Source organism: Rhinolophus sinicus, linkage group LG06, assembly GCF_036562045.2.
Source record: "Rhinolophus sinicus isolate RSC01 linkage group LG06, ASM3656204v1, whole genome shotgun sequence".
NCBI classification, from domain to species: domain Eukaryota; kingdom Metazoa; phylum Chordata; class Mammalia; order Chiroptera; family Rhinolophidae; genus Rhinolophus; species Rhinolophus sinicus.
In genome coordinates this window covers 141120232-141126991 of record NC_133756.1, presented here as the reverse complement: position 1 = coordinate 141126991, position 6760 = coordinate 141120232, and the positions used below count along the sequence as shown (strand labels likewise).

The following is a 6760-nucleotide window of genomic DNA, read 5'->3' as shown; positions in this document are numbered from 1 at the left end:
TCATGTGGCTCCTGCTTCCTGTGTTTCCAACCCAGCCGCCAGCGAGACTATAGTGGTATGACTCCCCATCTATGGCTCCGTGGGTGTTCCTTTTTGGCCTCACCATGTCCTGCGTTCTTGTGTGGGGAGTGGGACCAGAGACCCCACATGACACCCCTGCATGACACTGGACAGCAAAAATGAGCCTTATTACTATATCACAGATTCCCCCTGCTACAAGCACAGTTGCAAAACAACAAGAAAATACTTAAGCGCTAAATGATTCATTACCTGTTTGAGTTCATAACTGACATTGTTCTCTGATAGCATTTTTCTCTTATCCAAAGCCTCTTTCTACAGAAACTTTCCCCTCAGTGGTACTCTGTCTATATTTTGTTAGGTTCCTTCACGAGTATATCATTCATTTAAATAAAAGCCTTTATTAGAAGAGCCTAGTTATATTGCTTTAGGAGATGCTGTAAATCCATTTTGGAAGAAGGTGGGGTGCAAATAATTAGTGGTGCTCTGTCTAAGTCAAACTATCATTCTTCCAGATCTGGACAGACAGTCTGAATGCAACTGAGGAACTCTGGGCCTTGGAAGAGGTTCTGGGAAGAAAACACAGAACCAGAGCTGGGGTGGGGCTTGAGCAATGAGCTATGATTCCGTACATCTGGAGCTTTGGAACAGTCGCCAGCTTCCCTCCCACCCCGTTCCCCACACTACATATACACACACTTAGCAGAGCATGCCATGTACGTAGCATGTTTAGGGCGCAGCAAGGTCTTGGGATCTGGGCCCTCCTGCCAGCCTTGGGGTCTGAGAGACACTACTGAAGAAGGAATAAGTAACAGTTTGTCAGAAATGGAGAAGCCTTTGGAAACAATCCCAGAAGGGCCAATTCCTGGGAGGCGGGCCTCTCTTCCTTGCTCAGCACCCACGGCTGACATCTGAATTAATCACGATGTCTCCACTTGCCTTTGCCCATTGCATCCCAACACTTCCTGAAATCCTTTGGGGCCCACACCCCCAGACAATGACTGCTGTGGCCAACATGGAGCTGCCTGCTGGGGTCTCCTTTCAGGAAAGGATCTGCCAAGAGTATGGTTAGTTCGTGGCCTTTGGTTGTTAGATCCTTCGGGGTCTATCTTAACTTTTGAGTTGAGGTTGTGCTCCTCTCTGGGTGGCTCCTTTTCAGTTCCTGAGCAGAGCTGTGGTCTAAGGGCCCTGCTGTTTCTTCCCAACCTGGGACACCTACTGTCTTTCCCCCAAAATAACACCGAACTGGAAAATAAGTCCTAGCATGAGTTTTCAGGATGACATCCCCAGAACATAAGCCCTAATGCATCTTTTGGACCAAAACTTAATATAAGACCAGGTCTTATTTTCGGGGAAACACGGTATAAATGGCCATCTGTGCGCCATAGCTGCCGGGGGGCTGACAGAGATAGCTTCCTCTGTCCAACCCGCTTCCTCTCCATTTCTTTTTATGGATCTTACTCCTTGATAAACCTTTTGCATTCCTAACACTATATCATGTCTACATCCAAATAACCCCACCCAGCATAACTACTCAGCAGCTTGGCAAGAAAGACACACCGACATTTATTGAGCACTTATCATGTGCCAGGAATTGTTCTAGGTTATCAGTATGTATTATCTTTTAAAATCCTCACATAACCTTATATCTAGGAACTATCATTATCTTTATTTTTAAGATGGAGAAACTGGCAGTGAGTACATAAATGACTTGTTCAAGGTAAAAAGACTGGATGTAATCAAGATTTGAGTGTTGATAGGCTGACTCTAGCATTCCTCATTGTTTTTTCTAGGCTAGCTTATTTGCCATTCCGGGGTTAGCACAATGCTTTAGCCATCTTGTGCTCACACTATTTAAACAGGCAGATTTGTCCAAGTGGTCGACTGTTAGGATGTATGTGGGAGAAGATGGGTCCCTTCATTCTCTCGCTGGTATTTCCAGGCCACAGTATGTTGCCTGGCACGCAATAGGAGCCCAATAATGTTGTGACAACAAATGAACAAAGGTGAACTGAACAGCCTCGCCTCTCAACTGAGATAAAGGAACACGGCACAAAGGATAGTGATGCTGTGGGGAGGAGATGATGACGGTGCATGGGGTAGGTGTGACAAGGAGAGAGAGAATCTATAGACTGGGAAAACTAGGAGCTTTTATAATTTTGCGCTCACTTTAGTTTTAACATAGCGTTAGCCCCGCCGTTAGTCAGGCTGATGTGGGAGAGAGCATAAAGCAATTAACTAATATGTTTTACCTTGTATCTATCTATACTCTTCCTTAATTAAAACAGAACAGTGTTCTTTGAATTTCAACTGGGATATTGAAAGAGAACAAGTATCTCTGAGTGGGAAGTTGACTTTGTGCTTTAAGTTCTAGCTGGGAGTCATCCAATTACCTTCTTTCTCGTTCTTCTCATCCTCATGCTGAAATCCACATTGGGTTGGGAGCTCTGGAGGTACTGGTTAAGATTCGGAAACTTCCCTGGAGAGCGACCCTGGGTGTCTGCTTAGGGATTGGAGTGCTGGGACCCTGCTAGTGATGTTACCCATGAGGTGCTCACAGTTTGCATGCATATAAATCTATATAGTGTCACGGTACATCTTTGAAAACACAACACCCTTTGAGACCTGTAAGGAGGGAGCAGATGTGAGTTAGTGGCCCCTCTTTTGTGCTTCCTGTTTGTACTTTTCTTACTGCTGTCTTAGCACATTTGTTTGTCTCTCTTCTAGGACTATAAATTCCCAGTGAGTAGGCAGTTATCCACCACTGTTTTTCCAACTGATTCCTAATCAACTTAAAAGTGATGTACTTCTGTAAAGTTTTGTTGAATAAATAAGAAAGAACAGCCTGAAATAGCGGAGAGGGCTTGGGCTCTGGGTCTTGAATCCACTTGTATGTTTCACTAGCTATGTGAGCACAGACTGCACAATTTTCTGAGTCTCTGCACCATTTTACGTTAATAAAGATATTATTGTTTTGTTATTAGGTTGTGTGAAGAGTGATTGATAGCCCATATGTATATTTGCCTCATAATAGGGTTAATATTCATCCCTTCCATCTTTGATAGAAATAATGTCTTAAAGATTTACTTTAATTGTATTCTTAATAGCCAAAGGAATGGTTTTCCATTTTTAGGAGCACATAGGAAATCCACTTTGTCTTTGGCTGTTATGTTTTCCTTTCTACTGGTTTGTCAATTTCCATCATGGATATTGAAGCCTTTGTACTAAAGGTCTTCTTCCTACAGTGCAAATAACAGGAAATGCTGTGCTGGGTCCAATGGGAATTAACCAAAAAAGGAGACTTTCTAATTTAGATTTGACACCCATTTCAGGGTCATCTAATCCAATCACTAAATATTGATGGGATGAGGTTTTTTTAGTTCAGGTCTTTGGCAAGTACCTTGGCGATTGAGGAAAGGAGACCTGGTTTTTGTTTTGTTTTGTTTTAAGATTTTTATTAAAATATAGCTAACATACAATATTATATTAGGTTCAGGTATACAACACAGTTATTCAACATTTATATACCTAAAGAAGTGATTTTCATAGTAAGTCAAGCAATCATCTGACACTATAACATGCTTTCAAAATATTACTGACTATATTCCCTATGCTGTACATTATTACATCCCCGTACTTATTTGTTTTACACCTGGAAATTTGGACCTCTCATCCCCCTTCACCTTTTATTACTTCCTCTTTAAATTTTTCAATTACAGTTGACATTCAATGTTATTTTATATTAATTTCAGGTATATGGTACAGTGGTTAGACATTTATATAATTTAGAAAGTGATCCCCCTTACTAATCTAGTACCCACCTGGCACTGTACATAGTTACTACAATATTATTAACTATATTCCACATGTTTTACTTTACACATCCATGATGTTTTACAACTACCAATTGGTACTTCTTAATCCCTTCACCTTTCTCACCCTGTCTGACACCATACATAGTTATTACAATATTATTGACTATATTCCTTATGCTATACCTTACATCCCCATAACTACTGTGTAACAACCAATTTGTACTTCTTAATTCCTTCCCATTTTTCACCCACTACTGACCCCTCTCCATCTAGCAACCATCAAAATGTTCTCTGTGCCTATGTGTTTGTTTCAATTTTGTTTACTTGTTTTGTTCTTTATATTCCACCTATAAGTGAAATCACATTGTATCTGTCTTTGCCTGAAATACTACATTCAGCACAATACCCTCCAGGTCCATCCATGCTGCTGCAGATGGCAAGACCCCATTCTCTTCCATGGTCGAGCAATATTCCACTGTATATATTATATATGTACCACCTTCTCTTTATCCATTCATCCATTGACAGACACCCAGGCTGCATCCACATTGTAAACAATGCTGCAATGAACATATGGATGCACAGATCCTCTTGAAGTAGCGTTTTAGGTTTCTTCAGATAAGTACCCAGAAGTGGGATTACTGGGTTCTTCTTTGTTACTTATTATAGCCTTTGTTTTAAAGTCTACTTTGTCTGGTGTAAGTATTGTATCCCAACTTTTTTTTTTTAATTTCCATTTTCATGAAATATCTTTTTATATCCCTTTACTTTCAGTCTGTGTGTATATTTTGATCTGAAGTGAGTCTCTTGTAGGCAGCATATATAAGGGTCTTGTTTTCTTATCCATTCAACAACCCTGTCTTTTCACTGGAACATTTAATTCATTTACATTTAAAGTAATTGTTGATAGATATGTAACTATTGCCATTTTATTGTTCATATTTTTTATCTTTTTTTTTTTTTCATCTTGAAGTCTCTTTATGATTCCTTGTAACATTGGTTTGGTGATAAACTCTTAGTTTTTTCTTGTCTGGGAGGCTCTTTTTCTGTCCTTTGATTCTAAATGATGGCTTTGCTGGGTAGAGTAGTCTTGGTTGAGGTTCTTGCTTTTCATCACTTTGAATATTTTGTGCCAATCCCTCTGGTCTGCAAAGTTTCTGTTGAGAAATCAGCTGAGAGTCTTATGGGAGCTCTCTTGTAGTAACTAACTGCTTTTCTCTTGTTGCTTTCATGATTCTGTCTTTCCTTTAACCTTTGTTCTTGTGTATGTGACAACTTGCTATGTCTTCTTAAATGATGTTTGTGTCTAAATTTTTTTAGATGCATAAAGTGGTGATAATAACATTAGCTAACATCTCAAAGCATTGTCACATGAGCTGATGAATATGGAAAGGTTTCCAAAAGCATCGTATATAAGATGTTATAGTAATGAATGCCTTAACATCTTTACTCCATAATGAAATTCCAATTTGACTTTGGTGCAGGTCTTGAAGAAAGCAGTACCCTACATTATCTATGCATATAATTATAATAGAACATTGAAAAAAATTTTGTATACAGGCCTACAACCTAACGTATATCATCTTCGATATTTAGAGACCAACAACATGTTAAGAAGAATGTTAACATGTTAAGAAGATTAAAATAATTCAAATAGGCAGAAATACGGATCCCAAGCGGCTACGCGGCTCAGCGATGGGTGCTCTGGAGGGAAGATCAACCGGTGGGAATGGAGCTGAAGAAGAAACTGTTCAAGCTATGGCGGGTGTTGAACCAGGAGCGGCGACTGAAGCACTGGGTGGTCGGGGCTGTGATAGATGAAGGGCTGATCACGTGGCACCACCTCAGGAAGTGGGAGTCCAGTGCACGTGCCAACATCACTCTGTCTGGGAAGAAGCGTAGAAAACTCTCCAGCAGATCCTGCTTGCCCAGCAAGAGAAAGCAGCCACGGAAGTGGAAACCCTGGCAAAGGCAGCCAGAACTACTGAACCACAGCCCAAATCGCAAAAGAAGACAAAAGCCCCCCAGGATGTAGACATGGAGAACCTTGAAGATGGGAGTTAAATCTCTCACCCTTTTTATCAGAAGATTCTCCACTGGAGCCAGGAGGACACAGTGGTTGTTTCAGAAGACTTTGGGGAAAACATTGCACTTTTTCACTCTCCCCAGATTCCTCTTCCATAATGGCCTAGTGACCTGCTATGGAGGGATGTGTTGAGAGGAAGAGTGCAGAAGAAAATTCGGAGAGGGGGCTCCTCAGCAGTCAAGCCCATTTGTAATAAAGGCTTAGAGTTCTCACTGAAAAAAAACACCTCAAATAATAGGTGATAATACATTTGGAAAATATTTATAGTGTTGAAATAAAAAAAAATCACTTCTAAAGCTTAATAGACCAGTATATGCTAGGTCTAATATTCCTGCTAAATGATTATATTGAACACAGATAGAGGGTGAGGATGGTTACATTTTTACTGACCCTGAAATAAATATCAAAGGACAGAGCAATATTAAATTCCAGACATAATAATCCACCTGTACGAAAATACCTGAATTCTGACTGTCTCTCCTTGTAATAAGTGTCCACAGTAAAGAGCATACGACATGTCTGACAGATGTGAAAGTCACTAAGTCTTCAAAGAAAATTCATCCCTTCCCCCAAACAGGTGAGTCAGTAGCATCGACATTTTCAAATGTCAGCTGCTGGATTCTTATTTAATTCTGCTTGGTACAAAAGAGGATTAGTTCAGTCACACAGAAAGCTTTTTTTTGAGCACCTGTTATATACCAGGCACCATGGCAAGCTTCAGGGGGTGCCAGAGATAAATAATAGACATGATTTTCCCCAAAGAGTCTGCAGCCCAGTGCAACAGATACACACACAGAGAAATTAACTTCATATAGAAAAAATATTAAGGGTGGCATCGTCC

General features: G+C 40.4%; 1 pseudogene; it reads left to right on the top strand.

Annotated features, from left to right (window-relative positions):
* Positions 1 to 1015: 1015 nt before the first annotated feature.
* Positions 1016 to 6049, top strand: LOC109450798 (uncharacterized protein C11orf98; annotated as a pseudogene).
* The last annotated feature ends 711 nt before the right edge of the window (positions 6050 to 6760 follow it).